We start from the raw sequence: 25,229 nt of genomic DNA, 5'->3' as shown, positions 1-25,229 counted from the left end.
TATTTAAAGACTGGCCAATTGAGGATGCAGTCACCTTTGATGTGCTTGGCTTGAAATATTTAGAATTAGATCTTGTCTCATTCATTGAACAGAAATTTACTGAACATTTTCAATGTCTAAGATTGTTGTGGTCTTGTTTTTAGGAATATGGAGGGAATGCAATTAATACTGTATCATTCAGGGAACTTGGAACTTGGAAAGGAAATTGAAAAGGCAAGTTACAGACTGAAAGAAAATATTTGCAAAAGATTCATTTGAAAAAGAACTTGCATCTAGAATAAAGAAATTCTTACAACTCAAAAGTAAGAGAATACCATAAAAAATAGATATTCTATCAAAGAAAAGATAAAGATGATGAATATGTGAAAAAATGCTGAAAATCATTATTAGGGAGTTGTAAGTTAAAAAACACAGTAAGAGGGGCGCCTGGGTGGCTCAGGCGTTAAGCGTCTGCCTTCAGCTCAGGTCATGATCCCAGAGTCCTAGGATCGAGTCCCGCATCGGGCTCCCTGCTCAGTGGGAGGCCTGCTTCTCCCTCTCCCACTCCCCTGCTTGTGTTCTCTCTCTTACTGTGTCTCTCTCTGTCAAATAAATAAATAAAATCTTAAAAAAAAAAAAAAAACAACACAGTAAGATACCACTCTAACCCACTAGACTGACCAAAACTAAACAGATAACCATACCATTTGTTGTCAAGAATAGAGGAACAACTGGGACTCTCATGCACTGCTGGTAGGGATATGAAATGGTACAACCAGTTTGGAAAAGAATTGGGCAATTTCTTTAAATGGTAAACATACACATGTCATACAACCCAACAACCCCAGTTCTAAGTATTTTACCCAAGGAAAATGAAAACACATGTCTACACAAAGACTCGTCTACAGATGCTCATAGCAACTTTGTTATAGCCAAATAGTAGAGACTGCCTGATTGTCCAACTGGTGAATAGATATACTAATTGTGGTACATCCATATAATGGAATACTACTCAATAATAAAAAGGAACAAATTAGTATTTTTGACAGCATGGATGGATTTCAAAATAACTACGGTGAGAGTAAGAATCCAAAGATTTTATCCTGTAAGACTCCACTTACATAAAATTCTAGGAAATGCAAAATAACTAGGGTGTCAGAAAGCAAATCTGTGGTTGCCTGGGTATGGGAGTTGTGTGTGGGGTCGGGGGACATAGTGAGGAGGGTTAGATTATAAAGTTGCGTAAGAAAAGTCTGGGGTATTATCTTAATTGTAGTGATGATTTCACAGGTATATGCATATGTTGAAACTCACGCAAATATGTATATTTATCATACATCAATTATACCTCAATAAAACTGTCAAAAAAAGTCTTGATGGAAGTATGTGCTCATACACCAGGACGGCCCTGTGGTCCAGTCCAGTTTTCTGAGCCATCATTCTAAGCTGCTCTAACTTGGGAGGGTGTAGAAGCCTGTATATTCCACGGTGCTGGCAATGAATGTCATAGGGAACCGCTGGACACTGAACACACGCTCTGTCACTCACTGCAGATCCTTTGTCTCAGGCATGGAGTTTCCGGGCAAGCAGGTTAGGTCACTCCCTCTGCTGAACGTCCCACCAGAGTCGGGTATTTAAAGAAGTCTTGCTCTGGAGCACAGGGCTGCTTGAGTTCTAAGGATGCTCTCAGCTACTATCCTTTCTCAGTTGGACCAAGGGTCTTCCTGAATCGCCTTCGGCTCTTCTCTATTTTTTTTTTTTAAAGATTTTATTTATTTCCCAGTGGGAGAGAGAGCACAAGAGAGCCTGAGAGCACAAGCAGGGGAAGCTGCAGGCAGAGGGAGAAGCAGGCTCCCCGCTGAGCAAGGAGCCCAACGTGGGGCTCGATCCCAGGACCCTGAGATCATGACCTGAGCTGAAGGCAGATGTTTAACCAACTGAGCCACCCAGGCACCTCATCTTTTCCATTCTTTTTTTTTTTTTTTAAGATTTTATTTATTTATTGAGAGAGAGAGAGGGAGTGTGCGCACAAGCAGGGGGAGCGGCAGAGGCAGAGGGAGAAGCAGGCTCTCCACTAAGCAGGGAGCCCGATGCGGACTCCATCCCAGGACTCCAGGATCATGACCTGAGCCGAAGGTAGTCGCTTAACCAACTGAGCCACCCAGGCACCCTTCTCCATTCTTTATGCTGTGCCAGAGTAATCTATCTATCTATCTATCTATCTATCTATCTATCTATCTATCTATCTATCATCTATTTATTTTATGTTAATCACCATACAGTACATCACCAGTTTTTGATGTAGTGTTCCATGATTCATTTTTTGTGTATAACACCCAGTGCTCCATGCAGTACGTGTCCTCCTTAATACCCATCACCGTGCTAACCCATCCCCCCACCACCCTCCCCTCTAAAACCCTCAGTTTGTTTCTCAGAGTCCATAGTCTCTCATGGTTCGTCTCCCCCTCTGATTCTCCTCATTCATTTTTCCCTTTCTTCTCCTAATGTCCTCCATGCTATTCTTTATGCTCCACATACAAGAGTAATCTTTTTGAAAATTTTTTTTAACTTTTTTTTTTTTAAGATTTTATTTATTTATTTGAGAGAGAGCGAAAGTGAGAGATCACAGAGGGAGAGGGAGAAGCAGGCCTCCCGTGGAGCAGGGAGCCCGATGTGGGGCTCGATCCCAGGACCCTGGGTCATGACCTGAGCCAAAAGCAGACGCTTAACTGACTGAGCCACCCAGGTGCCCCAAGAGTAATCTTTTTAAAATACAAATCAAGTTTCTGTAATTAGATATCCTACTGCTAGCTTCCCTGAGTGTAACCTCAGCTTCCCTGAGTGTAAAAATGGGGCATGCCTGCCAGAGCTCTTATGAGGGGACCACAATGCCTGACACGGGGGAAGCACCCCTATACATGACAGCTGTTATTTAAAAATAATTAGTTTGGTTTGTCTCCTCTGATTTTATCCTATTTTATTTTTCCTTCCCTTCTTCTATGTTCATCTGTTTTGTGTCTTAAATTCCACATAAGAGATGCTGAACTCTAGGAAACAAACTGAGGGTTGCTGGAGGGGAGGTGGGTGGGGGGATGGGGTAACTGGGTGATGGGCATGTGATGTAATGAGCATTGGGTGTTGTATGCAACTGATGAATCACTGACCTCTAGCCCTGAAACTAGTAATACACTATATGTTAATTGACTGATTTTAAATAAAATTAAAAAAAATTAAAACAATGAGTTGTGAGGGTTTCTTTTCACCAGAGAAAATTTCACACTGTGCCCTTCCTTCTTTCCCTTGGGTGGGGGGTGGGATTTTAAAGCCATGATAGCTATGGACTCTCTGGGTTGAATGTCCCTTTGAAAGGAAGTAGCTGAGAATGGACAAAGTCTCTGGGGTCACATATATTTGAAGGCCACATGTAATAGCACCTGACACGGTCACCATCTCTGTCCCCCTCTTGCCTCACTCAGGCTTTACCTTCCCTTCTCACTGGCTGTGGGGCAGAGGCATGGGGGCACTAATGGAGGAATTACCACATCTACTCCAAAAGAAGGCATTTACCTAATTGCAAAGGAACACATCCTAGCTGCAGACAATAAATGGTGTGTGATGCTTCCATGAAGTGAGATGGATGGAGCTCTCTGTTGCTAACCGGCCCGTAACCAGGGTCATTAATCACACACGGCACACCCATTGCCAGTAATGGACTTCACCCCAGAAAACTCCAACTCACAGTGCCAATGGGTTAAAGGGAAGTCCTCGCCTGTTATGGAAATACAGGTCTCCCATCGGGATTAACCCTGGGCATTTGCCACCTCTCAGTCCTGAAAGGCCCTTTTAATTGATTTTACCCTCTATTCTCTCTGACCTGGCCAAGAGCTTACCTGTCAGCCTCTGCCTGGACTCAGAGACTTGGCCTGAACTGTTTGAATTGCTAAGAAGCCTCTAGTCCACAAGAAATTTCCCCTCTCTTCTGTCCTTGACAGGAAAAGTAACTAAACCTCAATAGCAGATCCTTGGTTTTTTTGCTCTATCCCACATCCCTGCAGGCAGATCTGGGTGGGAAAATGACCCCACATCATCAGCTACAATTTACTGAGGGCTTGCTCTGGGACAGGCATGGTACTTTACGCCCATTTCCTTACCACAATTATCCTAATAACTGCTCTAGGAGGCATTTGGCTGTCCATTTTTCTTGGTAAAGAGACTGGGGTGCAGAGAGGTTAAGTAAGTGACTTGCTTAAGTTGGTGCAGTGAAAAGCAAAGCTGGTGTCCAAACAGGCATGGCAGACTACGAAGCCAGGGCTCTTTCTGAGATGCACGCCTTGGTAGTGCCCCGATCGTTATCTCGTTTTTCTTGGGCTGCCATCTGAAGGTTCCTGGAAGCCATAACTGAATCCCTGTTTTTCCTCTTGACCAGCCTTAGGAAAGCAGAATCGCACCGGGGGTGCTTGAGATAATCATGAAAAGTAGACTTTCATTTTAAAAGGCAGTTAAGTTCCACTGCATTGACACTCACCAGCTAGCTCCAGAAAATATTGCTTAACTTAATAAATAGGCTCTGGCCCAGCTCCGGTACTTTGAAATGCTCAGGGTGAAGAGGGTTAGACATGGATTAGTCTATTTCCTTTTCATGGGAGAACCATGAGATTAGGTAATTTGTAATAAATTCCTCAGCTGTGCAGAGTTTCTGCAGAGGCACTACTTACTTAATTGGATTAAGAAGGAAGAAGCCATCTGACGTTCTCTTTTGGTGGGCCGTATATTCTCATAAGCCCTGAGTGGTTCTAAACCCGAGGTGGGAGAATTGTATTTTAAGGTCTTCCCAGGACTATAATAAAATGGCCGAGGCAACAGGACTGATTTCTTTTGTGCTGGGAGGTCGTTTGCAAGGGGAAGGGTTTGCTGTTGTTGTCACCGCTCTTCTGTTTTGGTTGTATGAGGCCTCCTGGTCTGGCAGAGGCATCGGCCAATTCTTTGGCCCGACCTTCGAGGTTCTCCATGAGCTGGCCCCAGCTCATTATTCCACTAGAGGTATTGACATTGTAAACGTGCCTGATCATTGTTGTGGAGGATGGTCCTATGCATTGGAGGATATTTTGCAGTACCCCCTCGTTTCCATTCACCAGATGCCAGTAACACTATCTCAGCTGTCACAACCAAAAGTATCTCCAGACTTTGCCAAATGTCACCTGCGGGGTAAAATCACCTCCAGTGGAGAACCCCTGCACTATCGTGTTGGAGGTTGTGCTGCTCAGTGGGCCATTCCCAGAGGCCGTAACTGTGCCTGACACACTGTAGGCCCCCCCATAACAATTTGTCATCAAACGAATATAGCATAAAACCCAGTGTTATGATCCCCTAGGCTCCCTTCACTCAACCTACTCTTCCTCACCCATGGCCAGTGTTTTTCTTTTCTACCTCTATGTCTTGACTCTTCTACCTAAAATGTTTTCCCTTCTCCATCTTATGTATGAAAAGTCTGTCTTTCATCCAAGATCCTGTTCACAAACCATCCTAACCAAAGCCATTGCTGCTCACCCACACGGAACATGCCTCATCATTCCATGGCCTCCCATTGCCCAGCTATCTCTGTTTCTTTTATGACATCCAACAATTTCTGGGAGGGAGAATATAACCTCATGGCTAAGGGATCAGGCTCTGAATTGAAATTACAGTTCCATCATTGACTGGCAGTGAAACTGTGGAAAAGTGACTTATACTCTCTGAGACTATTCTCCACCAAAGAATGCAGGTAAAAACAATAATACCTCAAAGGGCTCTTGCAGGGATTAAATGAGAGAACTTATTCGATGGGCACAGCCAAGAGTCTGGCCCATAGGACTAAGTAGCTGCTATTATTCTCTCTACAAGAATGACAGTTCCTTAAAAACAGAGACTAGTTCTTACTCTGCTTTATAACCCTGGCATTTAGGTCGATGCCTGATAATCAGTGGATGCTCAGTAACTCGGCCGCATGCACAAATGAAGTTGGTGCTTCAGGCTGGGGAATTCTCCAGGACAGAATCACGGATTCTTACTGGACAAGAGAAGAGCGACCCCAGTCTGAGCTCCTCACTTCACAGAGGGAGAAAACTGGAGGCCAGGGGGCTAACAAATAGTTTGTTATATATATATATATATAAACAGCCACACGCACAAGGTAATAGGGAACTGAAAGTCACGTGCTAGGCCTGCCACCTCCATCTCCCCACAGACCCCTGTCCTGGGGAGAAGTCCAGCAGAGCCCCTCTCTCTCCCATTGGCAAAGTGACAGGAGAAACTTGCTGCAGTGTGTGAGAAAGCTAATTAGAGCTAATTTATTATCTTTGCTCAGAACTAGGATGCTGGGTGGAAACTGCTAGAGGTCTGCACTGCAAAGAGAAATGTTTTTGATTATATTTACACATCTGATTTGAGAAGTACATGGAAACCTAATCATAACTATAATAACACGCTCATTAGCTCTCGGTGTACTTATCTTGGCTGCATGATAAGTTCTCTGAGGTGCAGCCTGGGCTTCGTCTTTTTCCTGAAGTCTTCGCAGACAACGTTCTGTGCCATTCAAACCTTCTCTGAGGGACTCCACAGTGCTCTGGAGTCAGGCAGACTGGATGACTCTGGGAAAGGTACTTCTCCTCTCTGAGCCTGTTTTTTCCTCTGTGAAATGAGGCAATGGTATCTCCCTTGTAAGTTTGAGACAAGGATGCAATATAATTATGTAAATGGCATGCCCGAAGCCAGCTTCATCCAGAGGGTGCTTAGTAAATGTGAGCCTCCTCAGTAAATGCGTGTGTCTAGTGTTTGCCACAGAAACCCTGGCCCTGCCTGTGAGGCTCTGCACCTGGGGCTGAAAAGGGTTCTGAGTCCAGTGTAATGGGAGAATGGCTGCAGCACAGCTTGGGGGCCTGTGCAGGAGGAAGATGGAGGAAGTACTGTGTAACGGGATGGAAAGGCCATGGGCTTAGGCATTACACACACTTGTGTTTGAATCTCAGCTCTGGCACTCTCCCACTGTAGGACCTTGGGAAATTCACTTAAGCTGTCTCAGCTCAGTTTTCTCATCTGGTAATATGGGCAAGAGTCCCTACCTAACATAGCTATTGTGAAAATGAATTTGTATCATGCAAAGGAAATGTACAGCACATAGTAAGAGCAAGATCATGGAGTAAGAAGCAGAGGTTGGTCCAAGACCCTATTAGGCATCTAACACGTAACTCAGTAAATGTGCTAAGTGAATAAATGGATGGAGCTCACTATAATCTGGGATATCTGGGGAAAGGAAAAAGGACACTGGATTAGGGGACAGAACCGTATTGGTTTATATCCTATCTTTGCCCATTAAGCAAATCCCCATCTTCCCAATCTCAATCTTCTCATCGGTAAAAAAGTGATCCTAATGAAGATAAAAGAGTTGATACTGTGGGCAGGACTTACGAAATGTAAGATAGAATCTCATGATATTGAAATGCATCTAGTACAGCACCTGCAAATATTCAACCATTCAACAAATGGCTGACATCACCATGAACGATACTTAAAAGCACCTATTATGTGCCATTCACGGGGATCCTATTGTGAACAAAGCACACCCTGCGTCCTTGGAGAAGCAGCAGCAATACCATCCCCTCTTCATCATCATCCCTGACAGAGGGCCTGTGGTTGCGATCCAGCTTCTGATGACAGAAACAGCTTATGTGGGGAATACACATGTTTGTGTGTATGAGGGTCTTTAAATGCCCCCATTTTAGAATGTTTTCCATCTTGTAACTTTATCGTGTTTTGTCTTTTGTCATTTTCTTTTTCACTGCTGGGGGACCTGTCTCTAGAAAGTTCCATCTCTCAAGTTCTCTTCTGATTTTCTGTGGCCTTAGGAAGCATATACTAACACCCGGTTGGAATGCTGAAGGAAATAAGGAACAACTTCCGAGCAGAGGGCCTAGAGTAGAACATATGAACACTGGTGGGTGAAATTCCTGGGATCTACTCCTATCCAGTGCTCACCACCCATGGCAGCAACCCCAGTCTACAGCCCACATCATCTCTTCTGCCAATGCTGTGGCAGTCTGCTCCTTGGTCTCCCGACGATCCACCCCTCTTGCATTTATACCCATACTTCGTCCCCTCCATGGCCCCTGAATCTGGACTGGCCCTAGGACTCTAACCAAAACATTTAGTGGAAGTGATGTTGTGTTAGTTCTGGGCCTAAGCTTTAGAAGTCAAGAAGCTTCATGAGTGTACCAATCATTTAATCCTCACAACATCCCTCTGAAGTAAGGTAATTAGCTAAGAGCTAATAATAGTCTCCTGAGTGTCAGATGTTATTTTAAATGGTCCAGATGAATTGATTTATTTAAATCTCACATCAACTTTATGAGGCAAATGCTACTATTATACCCATTTTATAGGTGGGAAAACAAAAGGACAGAGAAGCTAAGTGTATTCCCCAAATCACAAAGCTACTAAGCTTAGAGCAGAGTTATTTAAACCCAGGCTGTCTGATTCTAAAATCCACATGTTAATCACTACGTTGAACTTTAGAAGGGCTAATGGTCTTGCCCACATTATGCAATGGTAACACTGGGATGCAAACAGGTTTTATTGACTCCAAAGTCGGACCCTTCTGGCCTTAAACATCTAAAAGCCCATTCTGGACCTGTCAGGAACTTCATCTAAACCCAAAGACAAGTTCTACAAAAAATAAAAACACACAGATTATAGTCAGAACTTATCAGAACTTCATAGAATCCTTCACTGGTTTCCTTTTCCATATCCATGTGTGTGTTTATGTGTGTGTGTATGTGTGTGTGGTGGAAGACCATACATGATAAGCACTTTTAGATCCCAAGATGTATGTTCATCTGCTCTTTCCACCAATATCAAAGCATAGGGTAGAACATTCATTCATCCAGTCAACAGGATTTTATCAAATGCCTTCAGTGTTGTTGCGCTAAGTACTGTGGTTTCAGTGGGGAGCAAAGAGCAAGCAAGCCCTGCTCTCACATGTTTATGGCAAGGGCCTGTGGGATCGAATCAGGCTCTGCTGTTTCGGGGGTGTGCGACCTGGGGCCAGCATTGCATGCTAAGCCTTAGTTTCTTATCTGCAATTGGAGTTAATAATAGTATCTGTATCATAATCTACATTTTAAGATTCTTAGGATAGAAAAATGTAATAAAACAAGTGAAATGTTTAGCATTATGTCAAGTACAGATGGAAGTCAGATACTTTAAAAGTTATTAATAATATTAATAATGCTATTAATAAAAACATAAGTATTATTATTATAGAAGTATATACCAGGCAGTGTGCTAGGTTCTTCAAATGCAGCATAAGATAAGGCCCGTTCCTCACCTTCAAGGGGTCTGCAGTCCTCATCAGGAGAACAAACATGTGAATGGACAGCTAAGACTTGGAACTGCAGACACTGTAATAGAGGGCCATGTTCAGTGTGGGAGCACAGAGGAAGTACAGACTGACTCCTTGTTCCTGGGAGTGTGGAAAGGGACATGATTGGGGAAGTTCCACAGACGAGGGGTGTTGGAAACTGCCCTTGGTGTTTGGAAAAGGCTTGGGTAAGGAGAAATGTGAGAAGGAAAATGTGAAAAGGGCATTTGAGACAGAAAAAAGGCTGAGCTAATGCACAGTGCTGGATTGTGCTTGGATGGCTTCCAATGAGAACACATTTTCTGGGAGATTGGGTCTGGAGTGAATGATTGAAGAACAGGAGGCAAGAACTGGTGGGAGATAAGCCTGGGAAGATATCTGAGGCCCAATCATGGAGGATCTTAAATGTCAGGCTAAGGAGATGAGCTTTACCATTTAAGTAGGCAGAAGAAAATAAGTGAAAAAAATACATAATATGAATGGATCAATTGACTGATAGATAAATGTAGAGAGACAGGAATATAGATACATGTGATATAGTTTACAGATATGTATATATATAAAGCTATGTCTGACTACATTTCTGTCTGTCTTCTGGTTTATTTTTATTTTTTCCAAAATAAGTAGGGTGAGATAATAAGCAGAGAGATCTGCTTGCTCATTGCTCACCATTGCAGACACAGCACCTATTATAGTAACACAGAAGGCACTTCAGAAAGTCTCGTTGAATGGATGAATAGGCTATAACCACTATACTCTGATGTCTGTCAAACGAACAAATGAACTTATACTTTGAGTGGGGAGGAAGGTGTGCTTTCACAAAGCAGGTGACATTTAATCTTGGCATTGTAGATGAGCACAACTGAGCTTTGCAGAAATAAGCCATTCCTGGTGGTGGCTACACAGGTAGAGAGAACAATGTCACTGCCCAGTGTATAGGGTGGTGAAGAGTGTGGATTCTGGAGCCAGAGTTCCAGTCCTAGCTCCACCATTTAACAGCTGGGGGCACTATAGCATGTCTCTTAACTCTCTATATCTCAGTTTCCTCATCTGTAAGGCAGGGATAATAGGGTACTTACTTTATGAGATTATTGTGAAGATGTAAGGTGTTTACCACAGTGCCTGGCATACCCAATAAGCTCTACATAAATGTTTGCTTTTATTAGTAGTATTACTGTTAGACCCTGAATGCAATCAGCAGTCTTAACACCCTAGAGTCCTATCACACATAAATTGGTTCTTTCTTCATGTATTATATCTGAACAGCCTATAGGAGCTCTGATACAAATTTCTTTGGTACAGATGAAGACCAGAGAGCTTGAGAATCACTTCTGAAGAGACAAATGAATGTCTAAACAATGGGGAATGAGGAAAAAAGAACATATTGAGTGCCAGGATCGAGAAGGGATTGTTGCAAGATATTAATGAGCAGAGAGATCTGGAGGAACCATGTCAAAGCTTTCTGAGAGAGAGTGAGAGCAATACCTGGGGAATGCCAGAAAGAGAGATGATAAAGGAGGAATGACAGCTCCCTGCAGGCCTGGACCAACTGCAACACAGAATAAGCAACAAGGCTAGAGAAAAGCAGTGTGTCTTGTTAAGTTCCTTTGAGAAGCTTTAAATCAGCAGTGGCTTCTTGGCAGGGTGAGGCAGGGCTCCAACCATTACAGGTTACTCAGAAGCCACCAGAGAAAAATGGAGAAGGAAAGCCTTGAAGAATGAGCATGGTCCCCGATGTGATGTGGTTACCATAGAGACCACTCTCCATGGTAGTCAGGAAGGGCAGTGCTTGTCCTCAAAGCAGTTAACAAGCTATTAGACCAAACATGAAGATGCCAGCAGGTGAGTGGAATGAAGCCGCTACATCACAGCTGTCTGTTTGCTAAGATCAAACACGGAAGAAGTGGCCATAAATCAAGCAGGCCACTGCGGCCATTGAGTCAAGTTCAGGGGAGCACAATAGGACTTCCAACCTGTGAAGCCCAGGGACCAAAACCCAGAGCTACATGTTCAGAGGAGTGATGCTCACGTGTCCCCCAGCCTGGCTTGAGGATTCGATGATATTAAAACAAAACTGCAATACCAATGAACACGAAGACTAAGTAACTAAGAATGTGGGAAAGACTGAGAAAGTGTGGAGGGGCAGTAAATAAAAAGAAATAAAAAGAGTATTTCACATTGTGTTGCCCAACATTCAGTCAAAACTGAAGATACAGCCTGGCTTTGCAGCAAGCAGGGGGATCTGCTGAGTTCAGGGTGGCAGCACCAGGATTTGAAACAGGGCTTTCTCAAAGCAGGGGCTCTGCTTCTACTGGGTTGCTGCTTCAGGAAAGTGTCCGAAGGAGGTGAGCCTAGGTTAACTACCTCCTATATGTATGATCTCCACTCTAAACACAGAAATATGTACCCAGATGAGCCATTCATTGTGTGCTGAGACCTGCCCTCTAAAGGGGTGCAAAGGTCTTCCTATGAGTATATCCATTTGTACAGGCCGTACCCTAACAGCCAAGGTCCTGTGTCTAGTTCTTGACTACCTGAAGCCCCCCTTCTGCCTCCCCTCACACACCTGGGCTATATTTAAAACATCATATCTTCCTATCTTTGCACATGCTATTTCCTCAGCCCTTTACAACTTCTACATCTTTCCATATCTCAGTTTGAGGGCCATCTCATTCATTCATTCATTCATTCATTCACTCACTCAAGTGTGGGATGCTTCTCTAAGTCCTTCCTCCATGCTTCCACATACCCTGCACTTCCACCTAACAAAACCTATCACACTAGGTCAGAAGCATTCATCAAAGTGCCTGTTGAGCTCATTAGATTTTAGATTTCTTGAGGGCAGACTGTGTCTTGCTCACAGTCTAGGAGAGTGTCTGAAATCGAGCATGTAGCAGGTGCTTAATATTTATTAAAGGGTGAATAGAAGAATAAATGAGTGAATTGCATTTCTAATTCTATCCAGGTTACTATGTTCCGAAGGGACTTCTCCAAGCCATCAAGCTGGCCTGGGATGAAATGTTTTTGTGCACATTACTTAATAAAAAGAGCTCTGGGTCAATTGAAAAATTTAAAGTCAATATGAAATTGATCCTCATCAGCACTTTCTCCTCCAAACATATAGACAAAGGGACATTTCTGAAACATATGTATTAGTGTTGCATTTTCTGCTCCAGAGACTCAGTGATCGTTGTCACCTCCAAGCCCAGCCCTCATTAATTTATGGGGCATCCAGCATAATCAGCAACAGGCTTCTGGACAGCATAAATCAGAGACCAGCCGAGAATTTGGGGGAGTCTCTAAGCTGCACACATAGCAATTTCCTTTCATGCTCTTTTCTCTTATAAGTCACTGGGCACTATTGAAATTAAGCTGAAGGCCTTTAGGCTGAATTTCAAGGACACTCCAGGATCATCATCAAATCTGTCCACTTCAGCTGTGCAGGGAAAGAGAGTGTGGGCAACCAAAATAACACATACTATAACACCTTCTCAGAACGCCTATCCCATCTTTGCTTGGTTTACCAGTCACTTAATAAAGATGTGCCCAGGGCAGGGATGAAAACAGTCAGCAGAAGAGGAAAACAAAAAGTGTTCTTGCTGGAGGAAACATGACACAATGAAGGAGCGAGATGTACCAGGCGTGACAATGCATGGGCACAATATCTAACACATAGATATATTCATCACTGGAGGTGATAGTTGTGATGATCTGTTGAGATTGGCTTCAGATGGAATTGGGAAAAAGATTCAGAACCTCGTGTTTAAGCAGTAGGGATGCTGATATGGACTGTGTGTTTGTGCACTCCCTTCCCCAAATTCCAATGTTGAAATACTAATCATCTATATGATGGTATTAGGAGGTGGGGCTTTGAGCAGTAATTAGGTCATGAGGGTGGAGCCCTTGCGAATGGGATTAGTGCCCTTCTAAGAAGAGCCACGAGAGCTGACATCTTCTCTTTGTTTTCTCTGCCATGTGAGGATACAAGGACATGTCCACTACAAACCAGGAAATGGGCTCTCACCAGAGACTGAATTTGCCAGTACTTTGATTTGGGGCTTCCAGCCTCCGGAACTGTGAAGAATAAATGTCTGTTGTTTAAGCCCCCCCCAGGCTATGGTATTTTTGTTATAGCAGCCCGAGCTGACTAAGCCTGAAGCGAAGTCATAGCTTCTGGGGCTGACTTTCCTCTCCTTGATTCTGTAGTGTGCTGCAGGGACCCTGCCTGCGAGCTCCTTACCCAGAATCATCTGAAAAGAATCCATAATGCCTTTGCCTTTGAATATTTTTCTTGTATATTTATCTTAGAGGATTTCATTGAGGACATACCACCTTTCTCCTAGTTGATATGCAGGCTAGACATGGAGTGGACCTTGACTGCCTGGATGCCAAGGTGAATATGCAAAGAACAGAGCATCCCCAAATTTTAGGTGAGTGTCACAGTGTCAGGGACTCCAGGTGATCCTTTTATGGTTCCCTGGGGGTAGGGATAGAGGTTGGGAACAAAGCCTGGGGAGGATTATGAAAAGCTGCAATGAGGAAGGGGCTTTAACATAAAGTACACCCCTTTGTGGTTGGTGGGAGTTGCCAGGCTGGATTGGGTCCCTCTTGTCTGCTTGAATGCTAAAAGGTCACAGCTAATAAAAGGTGTTGGTCAATACTGTCAATAACACCACACCACAATCCCATCCTTACCTTGTTTTCTAGTTATTCAAAGAGTGTGTTCACAGATCCAACTATTGAAGCCCTTTATATTTTGTCTCCCTGGTCAAATATTTGAAATATGTCAAATATTTGAAAATATGTTAGTTAATGTCACAGTAATATTATAAATAAGGTGATATTATTTCCATTTTTGAAGTGAGGCTCAGAATGGTTAAGGCATATGCCGAAAGCCACACAGTTAGTAAGCCAGCCAGGACTTGAAAACATTGCCCTATTCCTGAACTTTTTAAAATCAGTTCCATTTTCCAGTTTTGAAAGCCCGTTACAGTCGAGACTTGTGTGTTCTCTAGCCCAGTTGAGGAAAATGTTGTGGGCCCCCTTAATTTGCATTTGCAAATCTCCTTTAGGATATCTTCTGGTCTCCAGTCCACTGTTCACCTCTGCACTTGACAATTCTAGGACATGGCTTGCACACACTCTTTGCCTGTTCCCTCCTGAAATATTTGGGATAATTCTCCCCAATCTGAGTCAGTCCTGGTCCAAAGCTATTCCTCTTTGTAGTTCACTTAAAAAAAATTGTTTTACATTTACAAAAACTATGCATACTCATAATATCTGACTTAGAAGAACAAAATATAGAGAGAAATAAAATTCCTCCTTATCCTACTATACAGAGAAATTCACTCATATCTTAATGCACTGTGTTTTGTCCTTTTTAGGTGTCTATGATGTGTTTGCAACAAAATTGGAATCTTATTGTACAAAGTTCTGAAGCCTACCTTCATGTCCATATGCCATTAAAAACACTAAACTTCTTTAGAATAGAAATACGTTCTATTTAATGATTACATTATTTGAATGTGAAAAACTTCAGGGAAACATTCTCCTCATTTTTGGAAATTTAGATTTATACTTTTTCAAAATTCCAAGTAATGTGGAAGTAAACTTACTTGTTCACAAATCTTTGTAATCTCTCTTTTTAGGCTAAATACTAGAAGAGGAATTCTGGGGTCAAGAGTTTATTTTAGGCTCTTCCAGATAATTTATATTAATTAAATTATATTAATTAAATTCTCACCAGCAGAGTTTCCATCCTGCACTGGAGGGTCATCTTTCCTGGAAAGTTCCCCTCAAGTGCTAGTGAAGAGCAGTCTTTTAGATGATCTTGCATTTATTTGAATAGGGACTCAGTTTAAGGGAACATGCCAAGACAAGACTACGTATTGATCTAAGTGGTTTCATTTTTATCCTGGACACATGGCTAAGCTACATTTCTCAGACCCTTTTACTATTACATTGGGGCAGTATATGACTGACCTCTGGCCAGCAGAAGGTGGGTGGAAGTGACATATGCCACTTCCAAAAAATGCCCCTCAAAATTTCCCAAGTACGATTTTCCTCTCTCTTGTCCCCTCCTGCAGAGACCTTAGAGGCCACATGTTGAAGATGATGATGGCTTACAGAAGATAGAAAAACATCTGTGTCCCTGAATGGCTGTGTTAAGTGCAACAATACACTTTGTGTTGAATATTAGGTTGGGAAGGGTTATTGGTTAAGGCAGCTATAGCATTACTTATCTTAACAATAGTGTCTGATTTACTCAAAGGTTCCCAAACCAAAAAGCCTCAGCTGGTTCTTTGTGTATCCTGCCATGAATCTGCCTTTGACCGGCATGCCTATTCACACAGGCATGAGTCCTCTGCAGCCTGCAGCATCCAATCTAGCGTTTGGCATAGAGTGGGGCTTACCTGGGTATGGGTTCGTGCGTGTTTATGGAGTAAATGAAACTAGACAAGAGCCCCATGATTTTAACTGGCTGGAGCTTAAGTGAGGCCCACTTGGCCATCTGAAGTAGATCATCCACTGGCCTCTGCCCTCTACCCCCCAAACACGTGCGTCTTAGTTACCTAGGGCATTGGTACCTGCCTCCCCATGAAAGAAAACCCAGTGCTGGGGCCCGCCCTTCAGAACAGAGGCTGTTGTGCAGAGGAAAGTGGAGCTCCAGCACAGTTGTTTCTCTTCTGCTCACGCTAATTACAGTTTGCTAAATGTAAACCAGGGAAGCATCTCGCCCACCCAAAAGAGTTCCAGAAACGGGCCTGTTACCTTCGCAGTAACCTGGGAGCAGCAAACTGTTCTTCCTTCTAAATCGTTTTATCTTTGATTTTCTCCCCATACCTGTGGTGAACACAGACAGGTGTGTTCACAGGAGAGGTGAGGTTGAAACTGTACATCTCCCCAGCCTCAGGGCCTTCCCTTTTGGTTGCTTGCTCTGAGGCAAAGCTGGAGCTTGAGGTAGACATGGGCCTGGCCGGCGGGGCTTAATTACACATGTGTGCAGTGCCGTGGTGGCAGTCTGAGGATGCAAGTACACAACTAATTATCCTGAAACAACAAACTGGAGCTTCCTTGAAGGGCCTCCGCCCATGGGACCACCACGTTGTCATTTTGCCACAGAATCTTGCCTTTCTTCCGTGTTAGTATCACTTGTGGAATTTTCTTCCATGAGCCTCCTTTCTTCTCCTCTCAGGACGTCATCAAGAGTCAACCCCCCCCCCCCACCACTGCAGCCTTCCCGGGGTCCTAGGACCCCTTCCCCAGCTGACTGAATCTATCCTTCTTCTGTGTTATCCCACACAGAGCATGGGGCTTCTGTCATTACTTTCTGTATCGGGGCCTCATTTGTTAAATCTGGAAAGCAAGGCTGATGGGCCTCTCTAGGTCTTCTCAAGCTTCAAAACTATGTTTTTTTAATTCTTAGGAATAATCGAATGGTTTAAAAATATTATAGTATAGTAGAAAGATTGTGGCTTTGGCACCAGAAGAGAAGTTTGAACATGAGTCAGTTGCTTCTAGCTGAGTGACCCGGGCAGCATGACTCAGCATGTCTTTGGGCCTCAGTTTCCCCATCTGTAAAATGGCAGTAAGGGCTGCTGTTACCTCACAAGGCTGGAGAGTCATGTGAAAGTATTTTATAAATAAGTAATGAAATACAGTGTTTGTTCAAGTTATATTAATAAAAAGATGAGTGAGTCCCTCTCTAAGGGAAACTCTACCACCGGTGGACTAAACGTCTTAAAACATACATCTCAGGTTCTCAGAATCATGTCTAACAATCTCCACTGCCTCTCTAACTGTAGGGGAGAAAGAGCTTTCTTTAAAAGTCCTCAGGAACCTTAATACTAACAGTCCCAACCACTTTGGCAACCCTTAGTTGGCTACCTACCCTGTGTTAAGCACTTGCCAGGCATTTGCCACTAAAACAAAATGAAAGACTTAGACAAGTCCCTGTCTGGTCAAGTCCCTTATGGTCAAGTCCCTGATTTGCAAATGAGTATTTATGTGATCTTGAGAATTTTGCTTCACTTTTTGAATCTTAGCTTCCTTGTCTATAAATCAGCTGCGATAGTGCCTACTATAAAAATTGGTTGTGAAGGGGCACCTGGGTGGCTCAGTCGGTTGAGCATCCGGTTCTCGGTTTCAGCTCAGGTCATGATCTCAGGGTCCTGGGATGGAGCCCTGCATCAGGCTCCATGCTCGGCAGGGACTCTGCTTGAGCTTCTCTTCCTGTGCCCCTCTCCAGCTCGCACCTGCGCACACTCTCTCTCTCAAATAAATAAATCTTTAAAAAAATTGTTGTGAAAATTAAAATGTGGCAACCCCCTTAAAGTATGCAGACCCAATACCTGACACATAGCAGCCACTCAACAAAAATCATTTCCTTTCTCCTACTTTCCTTTCCCTTTGAACACCAAGATTCTAGAATTCCACAATATAAAACATTCATATGAATAGGATGTGCGGTAGATGACGGGTATCTCTAGGGGAGTGATGTCACAGGAAGATCCTACCAGAATCTCCATTCCAACATCACAACTGGGCCCCTGCATGAGCCTTGCGCCCAATGTGCTCATCACCATAATATTTTACAGTGAGCATTTTTTTAATAAAAAGAAAGATTATTCTCAACGATGCATGTGATAAATACGCCGGCTTTAAACCTTTTAGAAATATTAAAGGTTTTACAGCTCAGTGTTTGACAGACTTGATTAATCCCTTCCACACAGAAGTATTCAGGAGGAGAACTGTAGTTGGGTTTTAAAGCTCCAAAAGTATTCTTTGATAAAGGTAAAGAAAAGGTAAAGAGCTTTTAAAAAGAGAGCGAGATTCTTGTGCGACGCAGAACAGACAAAGAATGCAAAGACCCAGGAGGCTGCACAGTGTGGTGGGAAGCTGGAAGCTGGGGTGGGGGTGGGGGTGAGGAGAAGAGTGCTTTAAAATCTCTCTCCTTAGAGGATTTTTCAAACGAAAGGCACAATCCAGCTTGACCCACAGGACATTAGTCTCAGAGTTTTCTTCTCCGCTGGGTTCCAAAATGGATGATGTGTGTGTGGGAAGCGGGGGGTTGCTGAGGGGCAGGACTGTCCAAGGGCAGTACAAACTTCAGAAAGGAATCAAGTGGAATGTACCATCCCCTCTTCATGAGTCCTGGACTCTATAGCAGCCCCCTGCTAGTTCTTCCCTAAACTGACCTCTCTAATCTACCCAACTGGATTTTGAGCTTCTCTAAATAGGAAATACTTTGTTTTTCGTTTTTGTTTTTGGTAACTTTTCCCCCTCAGCACCCACCCTAGCTTTTGTATATAATAGGCATCTAATAAACATTTGTTAAATGGATAGAGTTGGTGTTTAATAAATCCTCCATGGTCTAATGACATAAGTGGTATAAAAACCCCTACTTAAGAACACTGCTTCAAAAATTATGCACAGACTTCACCTCCTTCTGATTCTCATTCTACAAAAGAAAATTGAGTTTAGGGATGAAACCACTGAGACTTCCAAATAATACCTCATTCCACAAATACTTGCTGAGCGCCATTCCCTGCCAGGTGAGTTGGGACACGGTTCCTAGCTCAACCACATTGCTGGTAAAGGAGACCGGTCATCATTGTGGGAGGTGCCATGATTGAAGCATATATGGGAAAGCATGCAGGACAAAGGAAGGTACACCAAACCCAGCATTTTTGTTCACGGCGGAGGGGGGTGATTTAAAAAAAAAAAAAAGAAAAAGCTTTGAGAATGAGTAATAGACTCTAAGCTGAATGTTGAAGGATAATGCCAAGGGAGACTGGGCATGCATACTTCCCCCATATCATGCATACAGTTGTGACCTATGAACTTCCATTTAAACTCCAGATGGAACGGCTTGCTCTGCTAATCAACCTCCCACGACGCAAAATCTCAAAGCGTCCGCCTACTCTGCTTGGCGGTTTTCTTTGACACCCAAGTCAATGTCCAACCCCAACCCCTACTCTGTTTTTATGGGAGCATTTTCCTAACACACGACGCCAACATATTTGTCACAAGATATTATGGGGGCAAAAGTGTAATTCAATTATGTGACTTCATCAATTCAAATGGCTAATGTACAAGGATCTCAGGATGCCATCCAGCTTTCAACTGAGGGCAAATAATTGTTCCATAATTTCTTAATTCTCCCACAAGACAGTTTAAATTAAAGGATGTCAATTTTCAAAGCCAGACTGCATTGTATTCTTAAATTGGGCCTGAAATAGCCACAAGATGAAGGGTAATAAGGCAGAGAGAGCAGAGCCCAGAGTGCCTGGTGCTGTGCAAAATTGTTTAATACGGTCAGACCCTTTAATCTTCATATCTACTGATGCAGAAAGCAGCATATTTCTGTCACTTATGATAGGAAACATTACTTTTTAAATTCCTTGGTGAGGTCTGCAGATCGTAGGCAGCCAAGATAGCAGGAATCTCTATTTCTGTGTCTGTGAACATTTCTTTTTTCCCTTAAATTGGTTTTATTCTAATCCATTTAGTCTCCAGTCTGAGTCAGAGACAAGTAACCCTGAATGGAACCACACAGGAGGAGAACAAAGGCGTGTGCCTTTCAGTTCTCAGATTCTACTGGCAACCACCTCCTTGAACAAGTCCATGATTAAACGAATAATGAATGTGAGAGTATTAACTATAGGCAGACAGCTAGTTCCAGAAAGGGAGAGAATGGGAATAGCATTTGAGAGAAATAAAAACACTCTCAAAAGTAGAGGATGTAGTGTGAGGAGGTGATGATTTGAATTATTTTCATCAAAGAATCCAGTATTTTACTCACATGTGTCCTAGAAAGTTCGGTCAACTGGGTGGGGGTGATGCTGAGAAAAAGGAGGCTCCAAGGTCTGGACTGAAGAAACTGGACAATGTTTCCCCAAGACTGCCAGGGCCACGAGTCAGGAATCGTCATCGAGAAAAGCCAAGGACATAGCTGCAATGAAAGAAGTCTCTGTCATTTTGAAAGCAAACCGACAAAGGAGAAAGGAGGATGAAGTACAAAGTTAGCATCACAGTGGAGTCTGGGGTGAGCTGCTCAGCATGAAGTGTCATCCTAGTGTGTGTGGTGCATGGAGGTGGGCCTCAGGCACAGAGATCCCGAGGAACTGAGCCGATAAACAAAAGGGAAGTTTCAGCATCTCTGTGCCTAGTGTTGTGCTAGACTATGTGGAGGGTACAAAGAATAACATCCATCAGTCTGTACTTTAAAAATCTGGACTAGGTTATCCACACATGGGGTAAAATTCAAAAGGCACACATGGTATGAATCTATTTGTAGGACAAACACCCAGAATGAAATTATTGGGCTAAGAAAACATTTTCTATTTTGATAGATATTGTCAAATTACCATCCACGAAGGCTGTACAATTTTACAGTCTCTTTAGGAACATATGAAGAAACACCTTTCCCTCGCCCTCACCAACAGAGCCTGTCTTGGTTCTTTATTTAAAGAGACGTGGGATATAAGGCATAATAATGACAATAATAATGCTAATATTAATGAATGGTAATAGCACCTTAAGTACAGTTTTTAGTCTTTATATATATTAATCCATTTATTCCTAGCAGCAACCTACTGATATAGGTACTATTATTATCATCACTAAACACAGAAGGAAACAAAAACACAGAGAATCTCGTTGGTGACCACTGTTACGCAGGGCAGAGCTGAGGTTCTGGGGCTGGCACCCTCCTCAAGGCCCAAACTCTTAACCATTAGCTCTTATTCCAGAGATGGGATATTACCTATGGTATGTGTTATAACAGGGACACACAACTAGGAAACCTGAGGGTGTGTGTGTGCATGGGGACTCAGAGACACCACTTCTTTCCATCTTTTTTTTTTTTAAGATTTTATTTATTTATTTGACAGAGAGAGACACAGCGAGAGAGGGAACACAAGCAGGGGGAGTGGGAGAGGGAGAAGCAGGCTTCCCACTGAGCAGGGAGCCCGATGTGGGGCTCGATCCCAGGACCCTGACATCATGACCTGAGCCGAAGGCAGACGCTTAACGACTGAGCCACCCAGGCGCCCCCAGTTCTTTCCATCTTAATGGAAGCTGACACAGGCTATAACTGGGAAAATGTTGGGCTATCGTGATTAATATGCAGAACTCTATGAAGAACAGGTTGACTTTTTCTTACTTTTCTTTCCTACTCCTTTCAGTACAAAAACATTACTCCATAAATTTTCATGATGTGTTAGAAAGGTCAAAGCTCCAAATTTAAAGGGCGGTGTGGTCCAAAAAGCATGATACTTTAAGTAACACGGACCTGGGTTCAAGTCCACTGGTTAGCTGGATGACTTTAAGCAAGTTATAGGACTTCTTTGAATCTCAGTTTTCTTCAAATGGAAAAGAAAAATGAGTTTATGACCCTAGGAAAATTTTTACAATGACTAATACAAAAAAACCCAATGCCAAACACTCAGCAAATATCATTAGTTGTAGATAACTTGTACCTATCTATTAAATCTTACTTTCCCTGCTTCTCTTTGCAGACCTTCTGGTTTCACCAAATTAGTTTACTTTTCTCAAATATGATGGAGTTTTCCAGTCTACCTGCATTTCTGTGTTCTATTCTCTCTTGCTAAAATACTCCCCCTGTCCCCAGGTCTTGTACCTATCTGTTAAATCTTGCTTTCCCTGCTTCTCTTTGCAGACCTTCTGGTTTCATCAAATTAGTTTACTTTTCTCAAGTATGATGGAGTTTTCCAGTCTACCTGCATTTCTGTGTTCTATTCTCTCTTGCTAAAATACTCCCCTTGTCCCCAGGTCCTATCTGTAGGAATTCTACCATTAAGCCAGCCAGATCTACATCAAATGCCACCAAGGACATGAAGTGTTTCTTGACCCATGCCCTCTGCAATGCCCCTAAGTGGTTTGAATTCCTAAGTACTATTGCATTCCTAAGTATTATTGGGCTCTACTACTTCTAAGACACTAATCATCATAATACCAACAGTTAACAAACGCTTTAGAATATACCAGGCATTGTTCTAAGCATTTCATATATTTCATATCTCACTTAATCCTCTTCACATGTGATAGGTACCGTGATCATCCCCACTTAGACACAGTCCCGAATGCCAGTCATTATTAGCACGTCTTGTCTGCACAGAGGCACTGAAGTCTCTAAAGGGCAAAGAAGCCACAAAGCATAATATTTGAACCTGTAGGCTTTGGAGTGAAAACACCTGTGTTTCAGCCTTGGTCCCGATCCTATCAACTGTGTGATATAGTTACCAAATCTCTCTAAATTTTAATTTCTAAAAGGGGATGCAGATAATACCAACTTCAAGGCTTACTTGAGTTTGCAGATATAAGAATTTGGAACAGTGTGTGGCAAATGGTGAACACGTGAATGCCAGCTTATATTATTCTTATTTAAATAGCATAGAGTAGGTTCCAACCAAAGGCTTGCTCCCCTACTTTGTATTCAGTCTTCCCTCCGCCTGTACTGCCTTGTCCCATCCTCGCTCATCATCCCACTGCCAACTTGAAGAACTCAGTGCCTAGCTCTGCAGGATCTATAGCACTAGCATCTCCTGTTCTGCCAAGTCTTCCTTGGAGGCCCCCTCTCCAGGGAAAGCTCCCTCCTTCACACCCTCTATTACCTTAGACCCAATTCCCAATTCGCTTGTACCCCTCATCTTAATGCGTGGAGATTCCTGCTCAAAACTAGGAGGTCTACGAAGATGGGGACTTCATCTCAATTATTTTTAATCCCTATCACTTAGCACACTATTTGCATAAGCGGGGTAAGCTCTTAGTGCCCATTAAGTGATTAAAAAGATGAATTAAAAGTAAATACCTGAATGGTAAGAGGAAAAGTTACCAATTCTTAACTCACTACTATATAATTCACTGAAAAGTCATTCAATATCCCAACCAAAGCATAAAAAAGAAACTCTACTAAAACTAAATGTTTTATAAAAATAGATGAGAGGGTTCTGTAAGGAACCCACTGCATTCCTACCAGCCGCATATTCACTCAGCACACTGCCAGGCTATTGATGTTTTAGTGATAGACACTGCAAAATGATAGATTCACCAGCAAATCATAAACTGAAGACATTAACAGACACGCTGTTAGGGAGCTCAGATATAAACAGAATATTATGGGAGGAAAATAATAATTAACTTGTAAGGAGAGGGGCAAATAAACATTCTATTAAAGGGGACAAAATCCCAACTAAATATAATCTCCTTCCATTACATTATGAGCATTAAAATTAATGGTGTTCATTTTTCTGTGGTTTGGGTAGTCATTGTATTTAAAAAGCTGAAGTTAACTTCACAAGGAAAAAAAAAATAAATTAAATGTGCCCGTGTCTCAGGAAACTTCATTTTCTGAGTGAATAGCCAAGTTGATGCACATCACCAGAATGTCTGACAATCAGTTTTCCATACTGGTGTGTTCTAAATGGGAAAGGAAACCAACTCTTAATTTAAATTATATTGCAAATCACTTCTTGTCTGCTGAATGGCATTCAGCTGCAGTAGGTGGCTTTCACATAGGGCCCCAAATACAACATTGGCTGATTAATGCTAATTTGAAATGTTTTCTTGGGGGAGGATGGGCACTCAATCTTGGTGCATATGAGGCTGAGGAAATTCTATGGTGGGTGACTGACTCAAAGGCCAACAGCGTATTTGCCATCAGATAAAAATGTACATTCACAAACATACCAAGACAAGTCAATTATTCTCTGATTCACTATTTCCTGGGTCCCTTTGTGTAAAGAAAACTATTTATACTCCCCATCAGATGGATACACAGAATCATCGTAAACACGCACCTGATTCCACTATTCTATATTATATTTCCCACGGCACCTTCCATTGTGGAAGTCATTAGTTTTGGTCCTTTTGTTCTCGATTTATCAAAACAGACATTTTGCTAGTGAGTTCAGTTTTGCTCCCAAATGCAAAACAGCAGACACAATTTTTGACCAACTGAAAAAAAGAAACAAAACATGCTTTGTAATCTTTTGATGAGAGTGACTGGGAATTTGTTCTTCTCTGCTTCAATGACTGATACATACATAAACACTAAAATCAGAACTCAAAAGCTTAGGATTCTTTTCCCCTTCCCCAGCTTAAGAGTTCAAAGAGACAAACCAACCCATCCTTGTCTTTTGAATTACTCCCAATACAATGCACTCAAGTCAGATAATCCAAAATGAGGAAATTGATCAGAAACAACACCTGAGAAAACAACAACAAATTAACACCAGCCATCATCATATTTCACTTGTCAAATCGGCAATAGTCTGTAAAAAGAAAATAATACTCAGTGTGTAAGGGTTCTGGGGACAGATTCTCCTACGCAGGGAGAATCCTGCGCCTGGCCACCTATCACAGGACAGCATGCTCCCTGCATGCACACTGTTGTCATTGATAAGGAGTTTGTGATATAAAGATGGGAGGTTTGGATTTTTTTTTTAATATTTATTTATTTTGGAGGGAAAGGGAGGGATAGAGGAGGGGAGAAGGAGAGTAGGAAGGGGGGGAGGGGGGAGAGAGAGCGCGCACAAGCGCACATGGCAGGGGGAGGGGCAGAAGAAGAGGGAGAAACAGACTCCCCTGCTGAGCTCCATCTCAGGACCCTGAGATCATGAGATGAGCCAAAGACAGACGCTTAACCGACCGAGCCACCCAGGCGCCCCTAGGGATGGGAGTTTTTGCTCAGATGGTCTGGCGTGGGATCCTAGCTCTAGCATTGTGACTGCATTACCCCGGGTACATTCCCTTCCTTTTATGAGCCTGAGGTTTCTACTTGCAGCATTATCATGAGGATTTGAAGTAAACTACCTTGCAGTATAGTTAGTGTCTG

General features: G+C 42.7%; 1 protein-coding gene across 8 annotated transcripts in view; it reads right to left on the bottom strand.

The window, feature by feature from the left end:
• DAB1 (DAB adaptor protein 1) overlaps nucleotides 1–25,229 on the bottom strand; it is a 1,119,086-nt gene that overhangs the window by 777,960 nt on the left and 315,897 nt on the right. For 5 of the 8 annotated variants that reach the window (XM_032427988.1, XM_032427951.1, XM_032428047.1 and 2 more), the window contains one exon: nucleotides 20,175–20,324. The gene's annotated coding sequence lies outside the window, so the exon portion shown is untranslated. Of the gene's footprint in view, nucleotides 1–20,174; nucleotides 20,325–21,665; nucleotides 22,756–24,192; nucleotides 24,350–25,229 lie in introns of those variants that run through there. The other 3 variants (XM_032427959.1, XM_032427969.1, XM_032428005.1) reach the window with 2 other exon arrangements.

The sequence above is a fragment of the Phoca vitulina genome, unplaced genomic scaffold, assembly GCF_004348235.1.
Source record: "Phoca vitulina isolate PV1807 unplaced genomic scaffold, GSC_HSeal_1.0 scaffold2, whole genome shotgun sequence".
In the NCBI taxonomy this organism is placed as follows: Eukaryota; Metazoa; Chordata; class Mammalia; order Carnivora; family Phocidae; genus Phoca; species Phoca vitulina.
This window is presented reverse-complemented; position numbering and strand designations above follow the sequence as displayed.